This window comes from Vulpes lagopus, chromosome X, assembly GCF_018345385.1.
Source record: "Vulpes lagopus strain Blue_001 chromosome X, ASM1834538v1, whole genome shotgun sequence".
Lineage (NCBI taxonomy): Eukaryota > Metazoa > Chordata > Mammalia > Carnivora > Canidae > Vulpes > Vulpes lagopus.
In genome coordinates this window covers 94,524,930-94,539,948 of record NC_054848.1, presented here as the reverse complement: position 1 = coordinate 94,539,948, position 15,019 = coordinate 94,524,930, and positions in this window count along the sequence as shown.

Genomic DNA, 15,019 nt, shown 5'->3' with positions numbered 1-15,019 from the left:
GAGGAGAAATAATTCACATAACACAAGAGATTCTTAACATTACAAAAGGTTTAACGTTGTGGTTTACTTAAATAGCAAGTCCCTGTAGTGGATTTAAAATGATTTTAATTTTGAAAGAGAAATTTACAGTTTTCAAGGACATTTATGGTGATAAATGCTATAAGCTTGCCTTAACACTGTAAGTGCTATGATTAATTGAAGGTATGACATTTGAATTCGTTCTATTGAGTTGATGCATCTCTGATCTTACAAAGTACTGGGTCCTCAGGAAAGAAGGCATTTTGTGGCTGTCTCATTTATTCTTATCTTTTTCTGAGAGATAGGTTACCAGTCACCCAGTCATCCACATGGACATGATGCTGATTGGTAAGGCTTTGTATCCCTCTTTCCTTCTCTGTAACAGGTCCCTTCCTTCCCTCCACTATCCCAGCAGCAGCAGCAGCAGCAGCAGCAGCAGCAGCAGCAGCAGGACAGTCCATTTTGACTCTAGGATGTATCTTTGCCAGAGGCTTTCAGCAGTTCCAGACCAATATTCTTGTACTCATCCTCAATTCTCTTTATTGCCAAGCTAGCCCTGACCTTTTCCTTCCATTCTGATAATTGGCCAACTGTCTTATTCTGAGAGCCAGTCCTTACTTTATATCTTGGCTCTGATTAATGTCTTGTTTCCTGTGCTTGAGACCTTATCTTGGTAGCCTGCCCGACATCCTCATTCCCCTAGGACTGACCCCTATCTTGATTTTGTCATCACTACTGCCCCTCCCACCATACTTTGAAGACTCCCTGAATTTCAGCCCTGTGTTTGGGTCCACTGCTAACATGCCAATAGAAAGTCAGCTATGAGGATTATTGAAATATCAGTCTTTCTTGAATTTTCTTTTGCCATTTTCCATCTAAAAAATCTGAGGACAAGAACTATATCTCACTTGTGTCCATTTTCCTCAAAGTTTTTCATGTGCTCAGTGAAATTTGTTCAATGGTTGAGAAATTGGGTAAATGATGAAAGAATAAGTGAATTAATAAATGATGTACTTCCTAAAAGCTGGAGATTGGTGGACGCTAGTCTTCCTGGTGTTGCATGACCTCTGGGATGTGACTCTGGCCTGTATGGATAGGGACTCCCAATACAAATATGTTTATGAGTGTCCTTGGGAGATCTGGTTCATTCATTCCTTTTTTCTGCTTACTATGTGTTGAAATATAGGGAAGCAATTAGCAATGAAAGTCAACAGCAATAGGAGCGCGGAGCCCATTGGGATGAAATCACTAAGGTTTTGTTAGAAGGGTCTATGATTGCTCTGCTATATGACTGAGATTGCTACAAAGCCTGTACTGAGAATAAACCAGCAACAAGATAACCAGCATCGGGTCCTAGTGAAATAAATACCAACTGGACTAATATAGAATGTGATATTAGACATTAGCTGGTTCTAAAATAGGAATTTGTGGCAACTGCTCAAATCAGAGGGCAGCCATACATTTAAAGGTACACATATACACAATTTAGAACAATACTGTGCAAGACAAACAAAACGTGTCTGAGGGCAGCATCTGGCCTTCAGGTCCATATTTTATGACTTCTGAAATCTGCCTGGCTGATAACTGTAAGGGTGATTAGTGGCTAGGTTTAGGAATGGGGGAAATGTGATAAGATTAGCTATACTGTGGATAGCTGAGAGATGGGAAGAGGTTCTTAAGATTCATTTGAAGAAAAACTCAGGAAAATTTCTCAAAGATGATTGGAGTGTTGTCAGGGGACTCTGATGCTACCCTGGGGCCAGTCTGTAGTATCTTGTTTACTTCTGGGCTCTGGGAACAGTTTATTAATGAACAATATACTCTCCTCTCACTGGCTCTCACATGGGAGAGATTTAGGGAGTGTTGGGCCTAACCAAGCAGGAGATAGCTTAAGCTATTTTCATGACTATTATTTTTAAGATCCATATAAATTCTTAGAGAATATAATTTGTGAGTTAGGTATTAGTATTACTTTAAAATTTAGTACAATATTTATTCTTCTAAGCTGCCTTTATGTTATAGCAAATAATGATAAGATTAGCATTAATCTGACAGTAATATATTAAGTTATCCAATTCTGTGTTAATTTTGTTAGACCAAAATTTCCACCTTACTCTTTAATATGCTCTTTTTGACCAAATGTATGGTCTTTTTGACCCACCCACCCCCAGCTCCACCCTCACAATACACTTGTTAAATCATTTCTATTCTGAAAACCTCTGGAAATGTTTCATAGTTATAGTACTTTAAGGAATATGAATCTAGAAGAAACCACGACAGGATTGTCAGAATTTGGAAATGGGGCTGGCCGGGAGAGACTTAGACGTTGGACATAATCAAATAGTGGAATCTGGCAGATTCTGTAAATTAATGCACAAATGGGATCAAGTCCACAAAGGCTAAGTTAAGTCTTGGGGTGACAAGCAAGGTCCATGGTCTTGAGGCATTTGGAAATTCACAGCGCTGTTCTACTTGTGATCAGGTAGTCAAAGACCCACAGGTCAAAGGCAGAGATATTGGGATCATTTGATATTTTTATATCTGGTTTCCTACTGTGTATATCTTAGATAAAACCATGGAGAACCCAAATGAAAACTTGGCTCTCAAATCGCCTATCTGTCCTATAAGACAGTTATCCCAAAATGGACCTGGGACAGCTGTATCTGCAGATATAAATTGGCTAATGCTGATGTCTTCCCAGAAATGAAGGAAGTTTACCAGATTTAGGCAGTGACGTTGAGTGAGCTTCTTATAGGCATTCTAGAACATAACTCTTGGAAGTTATCCAGTTGTCATGGCATCTTGCCATTGATTGTGAAGGAGTGGCAGGCTTTGAAAACTCCTGTATATTTTAATAGCTTTATAGGGGATTGGAGAGAAACTTACATATTACAGAATCCAAATGACACACTGAGGTTTTATTTTTCCAATGAATTCAACTGTTTTTAATTCTTTTTATTTTGTTCAATCACGCTGGTTTGATTTACTATCTTTGTACAAGTATGGAAGGAAAAAAAGAACCCTAACATTTATTGAGCATTTACAAAGTACAAAGCACTGTATGGTTTACCGACGTCATTATAGGTAACCTAGTCAGGCAAGAATTGTTATCTTCATTTTAGAAATAAGGCAGCTGAGTCTCAGAGAGTTTAAGTAGCTTGTCTAAATCCACACAGCTAGTAAAGGGCAGAGCCAAGATCGGAACTCTAGTGTATCTGTCTCCAAAGTCCTCGTTCTTTTTGCCATAAGCTGTGTTCTTGAGCAGACTTTGTTATATTCATACAATTTGAATCCCATTCAATGACAATAGTGGTGCAACTCATTTTGTAAGAGGGCGCTATGCATGCAGTAGACTTGATAAATTTTGTCACATTAGTAAAAAGCCGAATGCTTCAAAATACGATGGTTTAACAGGAATGCTCACATTTTACTTCTTTTGTACAAAACCATGAGTAAAATAAAACCTTTCTGAATTTTAGTGTGAGATTTCACCTCCTGGATTTTAATTACTGTATTTTTCATTACCCGATGGTGCTTCTGTATTTTAATAATCATCAGCTTTCAGTAACTAATACCAGTGTGTATCAGTAATAAGCTTTGCTTTATGAATGAATTAATGAATGTGCCGGCCATCTTTTCCCCACAGGAGATGTTAATGACGTTTCCTGAAACCCAATGAGTCTACTGAGTCTCCAAAATGTAAAATTTTAAATCTGCGATTTTAATCTGGAGATTGTGCATTTTATTTCACTCTGGGGGGAACGCCCAATGTTGCTTTATTGTTATTTTCTTAGTAGTTTCTTTTGAATCTCAAGATTCAAGTAATGCTTTGGAAAATATGAGAAGCTAAATGCCACATTTACAATTGTTTTTGAAAGGTCTAACCTTTATTAAAGTAACTGGGTAAATACAATTCAAAAGGGTTTACTTCTCTTGTAAATTAAATGGTATGTTTGTAGACTGAAAGGTCAATTTTTCAGCAGAGTCTGGTTTTTAAAAACTATCATTTTTTGTCTATGATAAATCAAGAAGGCTAATTTGTTTTACATATATGATACATAAGCAATAATGCTATTCGTCTGATTTCAAGCTCAGTTACTTGTGGCACAAAAGCACTTTTTATGATGAAGTATAAATGTTGGCTTCTGAAGACAGATGTAAGATAACTTTGGACTGAAGTATTTTGCTTCCTGCACTCAAGAACTGAATTTATCTTCAGAGATATGTAACCCAATCATGTTCTACATGTCACTTTGGGTCTATTGAGTCATTTCATACCTTGCTATAGAAAATATTATTTTTCCTTTTTTCATTAGAGAGAAAAATTACCTTTTCCTTTTCATTATCCAAAAAATTCATTAAAAATTATAACCCCCCCAAAAATAAAAAAAAAATTATAACTCACTTTAAACACACACACACACACACACACACACACAGTGACAGTCTCCCTTAGGCTTTGTTTTCAGATATTTGTTTTGGGTCTGGAGTCAGTTTTGAAATCCTGTTAACTTAAAGAAGAAATGCATGAGGGAAATCATGCTTTGAGACTGCTGGCTTTGAAAAGAGCTTGCATAGAGAAAATTTAATTGATAAATGGAGTCTTAGGCCTGATTCATTCTTTGGGTCTTGAGGTTTTTGGTTGGTTTTACACAAATGAACAGGTAGCCATCTATAAAATGATGGAACTACATGAATAATAATGGCAGTACTAAATGTTAAGTAAATGCTAAATACAAAGAATAATAAACGCTTGTTCCAACAAGAATATTTGAACAATTGTTTCTCTTAATATGCTTTATTTTTTGTCACTGTAGGGAGTTCAGCTTAGTTCAACACGTTAATTAAGTATTTATGTGATAGGCTTTGTGCTCAGGACTGGAAATTCAGAGAATATGAATATGGTACCAGCTGTCCCTTCCTTTTTCCTTTCTTTTTAATTCTGTTTTCTTGGCCACAGGAGCTTACTTGCTTTTTCTTTCTTTTTTCTTTCTTTCTTTCTTTCTTTCTTCCTTTCTTTCTTTCTTCTTTCTTTCTTTCTTTCTTTCTTTCTTTCTTTCTTTCTCTTTTCTTTCCTTCTGAAGTCAGCAAAATATGTGAAAACTTCTGTTCTAGAATCTTAGGTTAGGAGATTGTTGACTTCTTTTGTTTTTGTTTTTGATATTCACCTGCTTACCTTGAGGACAGAGTATGTGACAAATTCTTATCCTAGCTTTATGATAACTAAAAGTCAGGGATGTGACACATCATTTTACTTCTCTTAACTTGTATTAGATTAGTTTCTTATTTTTACAATTCTCACCTTGCCTTACTGGCTCAAGATGTTTGGCAGGGCTTCTTGTAATTTGACCTAACAATATGTTTGTTGCAACAGCAATGGATTTAATTTAATTCAACGAACATTGCCATTTTACAATAGCACTCTGCTTGGCCCTGTAGGCAATACAACAAATAGGATCCAGTCCTGTCCTTCGGGCTCTCCCAGTTTTGGCTAGGGAGAAGATAATTATATAAGTAATTATAATAGGCAGGATATGAGAAATGCCTTAACAGAGGAATGAACAAAATGCTATAGTGACTTGAGGGAGGGAGAAAGTACATGTAACTGGAAACACCTGAAAAGGTTTCCTGGAGGTTGTGGTGTTTGAGATGGCCTTTGGAGAATAGGTATGATTTAATAAGCAGGGATGCACAGAAGGTCCAAGCAAAAGGAGTGAGAGCAAAAATGTGGGATGGAAACACACAAGGAATGTTTGTGTGCACTGCAGGATTCCTGTTGGGGATGATGGAAGAAAATACTGGAAAGAGAATCTGCAATCATATTGAGGAGGGATTGAGCATATTGAGCTGAGACATTTCTACTTCATTTTGTGGTCAGCATTGGCATGGCAGTAAAGATTTAAAAACATACATCTATGGATTTATGTATATATGTATGTATGTATTTATTTACTTGTAACAGGGGGTGATGTGATTTTGCAAGGGGAATAATCTAACAGTAGGCTGGGCTGAAAGGGAAAAACCAATTTGAAATAACTAATAAAATATTTTCCCTCTGATTACAGCAGTAATACAAGTTAATTATAGAAACTCCAGAACATAAAGAGAAGCACAAAGAAAAAAAATTACCTGTAATTTCATCATCTACTGGTACTCATTATTTACATTGCAATTTATCTATTGCACCCAGTTTTTAATGGTATTGTCGATCATCTGCTTCTTCATATATCAGGAACAATTATCAGGCCATTCAACTGAATTGAAAACTCTGTTTTAAAAGGAAGCATTGTGCTACTTTTAAGCAAACAGTAAGTTTACAATGTCATCAAGTAGAGATCCTGCTAAGCCTACTTTAATAAATATATTAATTATTTGTAATTAGAATGCCAATTATTTGATTAGTGCTGCTCTGGTGTGTGCTTTTTGTAAGTCAGTTCAACATGCTACTCTGTCATATTTTTTCCATAGTTAGCTCACTACTATTTAAAACATATTAGTATAATATTAATCTATAAATTTATTTCTGTCCAGCTTTTTAAAAATTCCAAGTTAGTATGTCCCAGATCAGAGATGATTTTCAGTATTAGCAAGTTTATTTAGGAAGAGAATTTTTCATCACTGTTTTTTTCTTTTTAATGATCATCAAATTTATCTTCTTCTGTTCAGTATTCCTTGATTGTTAATGTTTCAGTTATCTGGAGGGATTATTTTGATATTCCAACTGGATTTTAAGACACCTGACATATCGATACAGTTTTTTAAATTGCACATATTTATCAGAAAAATGTAGTTATTAACGGGTCCCAGAGCATTCAATATTAGGAATATCCCAGGTTTGTTTAAAACGAGATTTGTTTTTCAATGTTTTATTATTCAATCAAAGAATTAAAAAAAAAAACCCTTTGCCATCTCTGTTTTGGTCATTAATCCCTTAAATTCAATTTTAGTGCCCTGCCCCTTACAGGTCATGGTAATGCCTCACCTGTATAAACCTATGTCCTATCTGTCATGAACTTTCTACTAATGCGATGCTTCAGTGCTGCTTACTCAGTTCAGCTTGTCGGCAGCCTTCCCTGGATTCCCATCTGCTTTATAGCCCTATATTTCATAACCAGGATGTGGTTCCACCAGGCTCTTGTGGATGATACTATAAACTGTGTTGTAATGGCTCATAGGATTAGTTAGAGGCTATTATACATCTAGCCTGGAGTGCTAATGTCTAAAATTAGGCATGGATTTTGTAAACTGTAATGAAATGGAAAGAAATGACTTTCAGATGTATTTTGGCCCTGTGCTATGCAATCACAACCCTAATGTATCAGGGAACCTTGTCCTTCCCCCAGTCATGATTAAATGCTGTACTCTTCCTTAACTAGACTGTTGAATTGTGTGTGTAAATCTCAGTGTCCCTTAAGTATTATTAATGCTATAAAGCCAGGATGCTCTAATTACCAATATTTCTCCCTTCTTGAATTATTTGCTCTTTTTGGGCTGTCTCTGTGACTTCAGTACATTAGTGACTAACCCAGTCTCAGACCTGTGGCCTTTCCCCCCTCATATAGTGTGTTTTTGTTTAAAGAGGTGGTAGGAATGCATTTAGAACACTTCCCTTAAACGACAGGGTTGAGAAAATGGGGTCATTTCTGTTCAAAAGGTCTCTTAAAGAGAAGAGTGTGTAAATCATTATGCAAGATAACCCTTTATCCAGGGTTTAAAGAAAGTACAACTTGCCTGAACATAGAAATGTATGAACATAGGAAGCATATCAATTAGTGATTGATTTACTATATCACAAGAGGCATTTTCATTTTGCAGAGACTTACCATGCGGTTCCTAAAATGGAGAGCAGTTCTTAGGCATTTGACAGATTATTGCCTATTTGGCATTCACTATGGACACAAGCAAAGAGAAAATGAAAGTTAAGGAATTATTGTCTGTGGAGGACTTACCTGCATGAGTCACCTTGTTTTAAAAATTAGTGTATAAGCCAATGGGAAAAACAAGGGGTCATTAAAGTTCTGTTTCTTGAGCACTTACTATGTTCTAAGCACTTTATACACATTATGTCATCTATCACATCAGCTCGAATTGTAAACCAGCTTTATAGATGGACAGACCAAAGCTTGCTTAGTGTTATACAGCGAGTAAGTGATGAAACAGTCACATTTATTTCTGTCTTCAGGGATTCCACTCTTTATACACTATAAGCTAACAGAATTGATTTAGGAAATGTCCATATACGTACACTTTTTTCACACTCACAATTAATACATACAGTAAAGGACACATGTGTGCATAAATCTCGTTTTAAATCTTGGAAATCATTCAGTAAATAGCCTGAGATTCTTTCTCTTGTTCATTCAGTATGGCCTCCAAGAAATGTATTTGGTAGGATGGTATATCTGTTATGACTGTGATTGTAAAAAAAAAAAAAAAACAAAAAAACATTTCAAAGCCAGACAGAGAAGGTTTCTGAATTTGCCTTTGATTGGAATGATCTGTGTTGCATCTTCCTTCCATTAGAGTGACTGTATCATGTACAATGTCAGGTTTTGAGGTTTCTTGACAAGTCCAATTAAGATGCATTTATTGAGGCACCTGGATGACTCAGTCAGTTGAGTGCCTGACTCTTGACTTTGGCTCAGGTCATGATCTCAGGGTCATGAGATGGAGCCCTGTGTCAGGCTCTTTGCTCAGCAGGGAGTCTGCTTGCGAGTCTCTCTCCCTTTGCTCCTCCCCTCACTCACACAATCTCTCTTTCTAAAATAAATAAATCTTCAAAAAAAGACGCATTTCTTAAGACAGTGTGGTGTGGTAATAGGAACATGAACATTGGAGTTAAACAAGTGGATTCTAATTCCTCTTTTCTCAGTCATTGCCAGTGAAACTTTACTGAAATCACTTAACCTCTTTGGGCCTCAGTTTCCTTATCTGCTAGCCATTTTTTTTTTAAAAAAAGAACATCACATTTTCTTTCTCTCTGCTTTCATTCCCAGTCATAGGAGAATTGTAGTCAATCACACCCCTAATCACATGGATTTTTTTTTTTTTTTACATGGATTTTTTTTTAAACATACAATAGTATATTAGTTTCAGGTGTCAACATAGTAATTCAACAATTCCATATGTCAACTGAGGCTTATCACAAGTGCACTCCTTAATCCCCATCACCTACCTATTCCCCCTGCCCCCATCAACCTACCTATGTCTGGTAACCGTCAGTTTGTTCTCTATAGTTAAGAGTCTGTTTCTTGGTTTCTCTCTCTCTCTCTCTCTCTCTCTCTCTTTTCCCCATTTGCTCAATTGATTTGTTTCTTAAATTCCACATCTGAGTGAAATCATGTGGTATTTGTCTTTCTTACCAACACTGTTTCTTGTGTTGTTAATTTTAGCCATTCTGACAGATGTAAGGTGATATCTCACTCTAGTTTTGATTTGCATTTCCCTAATATTAAGTGATGATGAACATCTTTTCATGTGTCTGTTGACCATTGTATGTCTTCTTTTTTTAAAATATTATAACCATGTTTTATTTTATTTTATTTTATTTTATTTTATTTTATTTTAGGTTGAAATTTTTTTTTTATTTTTATTTTTTTTATTTTTTATTTTTTAATTTTTTTAATTAACTTTTATAGGTGTTTAATTTACCAACATACAGAAAAACACCCAGTGCTCATCCCGTCAAGTGTCCACCTCAGTGCCCGTCACCCATTCCCCTCCAACACCCGCCCTCCTCCCCTTCCACCACCCCTAGTTCGTTTCCCCGAGTTAGGAGTCTTTATGTTCTGTCTCCCTTCCTGATATTTCCCAACATTTCTTTTCCCTTCCTTTATATTCCCTTTCACTATTATTCATATTCCCCAAATGAATGAGAACATACACTGTTTGTCCTTCTCCGATTGACTTATTTCACTCAGCATAATACCCTCCAGTTCCATCCACGTTGAAGCAAATGGTGGGTATTTGTCGTTTCTGATGGCTGAGTAATATTCCATTGTATACATAAACCACATCTTCTTTATCCATTCATCTTTCGATGGACACCGAGGCTCCTTCCACAGTTTGGCTATTGTGGCCATTGCTGATAGAAACATCGGGGTGCAGGTGTCCCGACGTTTCATTGCATCTGAATCTTTGGGGTAAATCCCCAACAGTGCAATTGCTGGGTCGTAGGGCAGGTCTATTTTTAACTCTTTGAGGAACCTCCACACAGTTTTCCAGAGTGGCTGCACCAGTTCACATTCCCACCAACAGTGTAAGAGGGTTCCCTTTTCTCCGCATCCTCTCCAACATTTGTTGTTTCCTGCCTTGTTAATTTTCCCCATTCTCACTGGTGTGAGGTGGTATCTCATTGTGGTTTTGATTTGTATTTCCCTGATGGCAAGTGATGCAGAGCATTTTCTCATGTGCGTGTTGGCCATGTCCATGTCTTCCTCTGTGAGATTTCTCTTCATGTCTTTTGCCCATTTCATGATTGGATTGTTTGTTTCTTTGGGGTTGAGTTTAATAAGTTCTTTATAGATTTTGGAAACTAGCCCTTTATCTGATATGTCATTTGCAAATATCTTCTCCCATTCTGTAGGTTGTCTTTTAGTTTTGTTGACTGTATCCTTTGCTGTGCAAAAGCTTCTTATCTTGATGAAGTCCCAATAGTTCATTTTTGCTTTTGTTTCTTTTGCCTTCGTGGATGTATCTTGCAAGAAGTTACTGTGGCCAAGTTCAAAAAGGGTGTTGCCTGTGTTCTCCTCTAGGATTTTGATGGAATCTTGTCTCACATTTAGATCTCTCATCCATTTTGAGTTTATCTTTGTGTATGGTGAAAGAGAGTGGTCCAGTTTCATTCTTCTGCATGTGGATGTCCAATTTTCCCAGCACCATTTATTGAAGAGACTGTCTTTCTTCCAATGGATAGTCTTTCCTCCTTTATCGAATATTAGATGACCGTACATTTCAGGGTCCACTTCTGGGTTCTCTATTCTGTTCCATTGATCTATGTGTCTGTTTTTGTGCCAGTACCACACTGTCTTGATGACCACAGCTTTGTAATACAACCTGAAATCTGGCATTGTGATGCCCCCAGCTAAGGTTTTCTTTTTTAAAATTCCCCTGGCTATTCGGGGTCTTTTCTGATTCCACACAAATCTTAAAATAATTTGTTCTAACTCTCTGAAGAAAGCCCATGGTATTTTGATAGGGATTGCATTAAACGTATAAATTGCCCTGGGTAACATTGACATTTTTACAATATTAATTCTGCCAATCCATGAGCATGGAATATTTTTCCATCTCTTTGTGTCTTCCTCAATTTCTTTCAGAAGTGTTCTATAGTTTTTAGGGTATAGATCTTTTACCTCTTTGGTTAGGTTTATTCCTAGGTATCTTATGCTTTTGGGTGCAATTGTAAATGGGATTGACTCCTTAATTTCTCTTTCTTCAGTCTCATTGTTAGTGTATAGAAATGCCATTGATTTCTGGGCATTGATTTTGTATCCTGCCACGCTACCAAATTGCTGTATGAGTTCTAGCAATCTGGGGGTGGAGGCTTTTGGGTTTTCTATGTAGAGTATCATGTCATCGGCGAAGAGGGAGAGTTTGACTTCTTCTTTGCCAATTTGAATGCCTTTAATGTCTTTTTGTTGTCTGATTGCTGAGGCGAGGACTTCCAGAACTATGTTGAACAGCAGTGGTGAGAGTGGACATCCCTGTCTTGTTCCTGATCTTAGGGGAAAGGCTCCCAGTGCTTCCCCATTGAGAATGATATTTGCTGTGGGCTTTTCGTAGATGGCTTTTAAGATGTCGAGGAAAGTTCCCTCTATCCCAACACTCTGAAGGGTTTTGATCAGGAATGGATGCTGTATTTTGTCAAATGCTTTCTCTGCATCTAATGAGAGTATCATATGGTTCTTGGTTTTTCTCTTGCTGATATGATGAATCACATTGATGGTTTTACGAGTGTTGAACCAGCCTTGTGTCCCAGGGATAAATCCTACTTGGTCATGGTGAATAATTTTCTTAATGTGTTGTTGGATCCTATTGGCTAGTATCTTGTTGAGAATTTTTGCATCCATGTTCATCAGGGATATTGGTCTGTAATTCTCCTTTTTGGTGGGGTCTTTGTCTGGTTTCGGAATTAAGGTGATGCTGGCCTCATAGAATGAATTTGGAAGTACTCCATCTCTTTCTATCTTTCCAAACAGCTTTAGTAGAATAGGTATGATTTCTTCTTTAAACGTTTGATAGAATTCCCCTGGGAAGCCATCTGGCCCTGGACTCTTGTGTCTTGGGAGGTTTTTGATGACTGCTTCAATTTCCTCCCTGGTTATTGGCCTGTTCAGGTTTTCTATTTCTTCCTGCTCCAGTTTTGGTAGTTTGTGGCTTTCCAGGAATGCGTCCATTTCTTCTAGATTTCCTAATTTATTGGCATACAGCTGTTCATAATATGTTTTTAAAATCGTTTGTATTTCCTTGGTGTTGGTAGTGATGTCCCCTTTCTCATTCATGATTTTATTAATTTGAGTCTTCTCTCTCTTCTTTTTAATAAGGTTGGCTAATGGTTTATCTATCTTATTAATTCTTTCAAAGAACCAACTCCTGGTTCTGTTGATCTGTTCCACAGTTCTTTTGGTCTCGATATCATTGAGTTCTGCTCGAATTTTAATTAACTCTCTTCTTCTGCTGGGGGTGGGGTCTATTTGTTGCTTTTTCTCTAGTTCCTTTATGTGTAAGGTGAGCTTTTGAATTTGAGATCTTTCCAGTTTTTGAATGTATGCTTGTATTGCGATGTATTTCCCCCTCAGGACTGCTTTTGCTGCATCCCAAAGATTTTGAACGGTTGTATCTTGATTTTCATTAGTTTCCATGAATCTTTTTAATTCTTCCTTAATTTCCTGGTTGACCTTTTCATCTTTTAGCAGGATGGTCCTTAACCTCCACGTGTTTGTGGTCCTTCCATATTTCTTGTTGTGATTAAGTTCTAATTTCAAGGCATTATGGTCTGAGAATATACAGGGGACTATCCCGATCTTTTGGTATCGGTTCAGACCCGATTTGTGACCCAGTATGTGGTCTATTCTGGAGAAAGTTCCATGTGCACTTGAGAAGAATGTGTATTCAGTTGAGTTTGGATGTAAAGTTCTGTAGATATCTGTGAAATCCATCTGGTCCAGTGTATCATTTAAAGCTCTCGTTTCTTTGGAGATGTTGTGCTTAGAAGACCTATCCAGGGTAGAAAGAGCTAGATTGAAGTCACCAAGTATAAGTGTATTATTATCAAGGTATTTCTTGAGTTTGGTTATTAATTGGTTTAAATATTTGGCAGCTCCCACATTCGGGGCATATATATTGAGGAGTGTTAAGTCCTCTTGTTGGATAGATCCTTTGAGTATGAGATAGTGTCCCTCTTCATCTCTCACTATAGTCTTCGGGGTAAATTTTAATTTATATGATATAAGGATGGCAACCCCTGCTTTCTTTTGAGGACCATTTGAATGGTAAATGGTTCTCCAACCTTTTATTTTCAGGTTGTAGGTGTCCTTCTGTCTAAAATGAGTCTCTTGTAGACAGCAAATCGATGGGTCCTGCTTTTTTATCCAGTCTGAAACCCTGTGCCTTTTGATGGGGTCATTAAGCCCGTTCACATTCAGAGTTACTATTGATAGATATGAGTTTAGTGTCATCATATCTATTCAGTCCTTGTTTTTGTGGATTGTTCCACTGAACTTCTTCTTAAAGGGGAATTTTAAGAGTCCCCCTTAAAATTTCTTGCAGAGCTGGTTTGGAGGTTACATATTCTTTCAGTTCCTGCCTGTCTTGGAAGCTCTTTATCTCTCCTTCCATTTTGAATGAAAGCCTTGCTGGATAAAGTATTCTTGGTTGCATGTTCTTTTCATTTAGGACCCTGAATATATCCTGCCAGCCCTTTCTGGCCTGCCAGGTCTCTGTGGAGAGGTCTGCTGTTACCCTAATATTCCTCCCCATAAAAGTCAGGGACTTTTTTTCTCTTGCTGCTTTAAGGATCTTCTCCTTATCTTTGGAATTTGCAAGCTTCACTATTAAATGTCGAGGTGTTGAACGGTTTTTGTTGATTTTAGGGGGGGATCTCTCTATTTCCTGGATCTGAATGCCTGTTTCCCTTCCCAGATTCAGAAAGTTTTCAGCTAGGATTTGTTCAAATACATATTCTGGCCCTCTGTCCCTTTCCGCGCCCTCAGGAACCCCAATTAAACGTAGGTTTTTCTTCCTCAGGCTATCATTTATTTCCCTTAATCTATCCTCATGGTCTTTTAATTGCCTGTCTCTTTTTTCCTCAGTTTCCCTCTTTGCCATCAACTTGTCTTCTATGTCACTCACTCGTTCTTCCACCTCGTCAAGCCTCGTCGTTAGGACTTCTAGCTTGGATTGCATCTCATTTAATTGATTTTTAATTTCTGCCTGATTGGATCTAAATTCTGCAGTCATGAAGTCTCTTGAGTCCTTTATGGTTTTTTCTAGAGCCACCAGTAGCTGTAAAATAGTGCTTCTGAATTGGCTTTCTGACATTGAATTGTAATCCATATTTTGTAACTCTGTGGGAGAGTGGGCTGTTTCTGATTCTTTTTTTTGAGGTAAGGTTTTCCTTCTAGTCATTTTGCTCAGTGCAGAGTGGCCAAAAACAAGTTGTATTGGGAAAAGGAGAAAAAGAGATAGAAGGAAAAAAAGAGAAAAAGAAAAAAGAGAAAGAAGAAAAAAATAGGGGAAAAAGAGAAGAAAAAGAAAGAAAAAGAAAGAAAGGAGAAAAAAGAAAAAAGGGGGGGTGGGGGAAGCAATCAGAAATCAAGAAGAAAGAGAGAAAAAAAAAAGCACAAAACAAAACAAAAAAAAACAAAAACAAAAACAAAAAAAACCACGGGGGAGTATCTTCCGATTCTGTGTAGTTTAAGTCCCTTGACTTCCCTTGGAACTGGTCCGTCTCGCTGGTCTTCTGGGGGAGGGGCCTGCTGTGCTGATTCTCAGGTGTTAG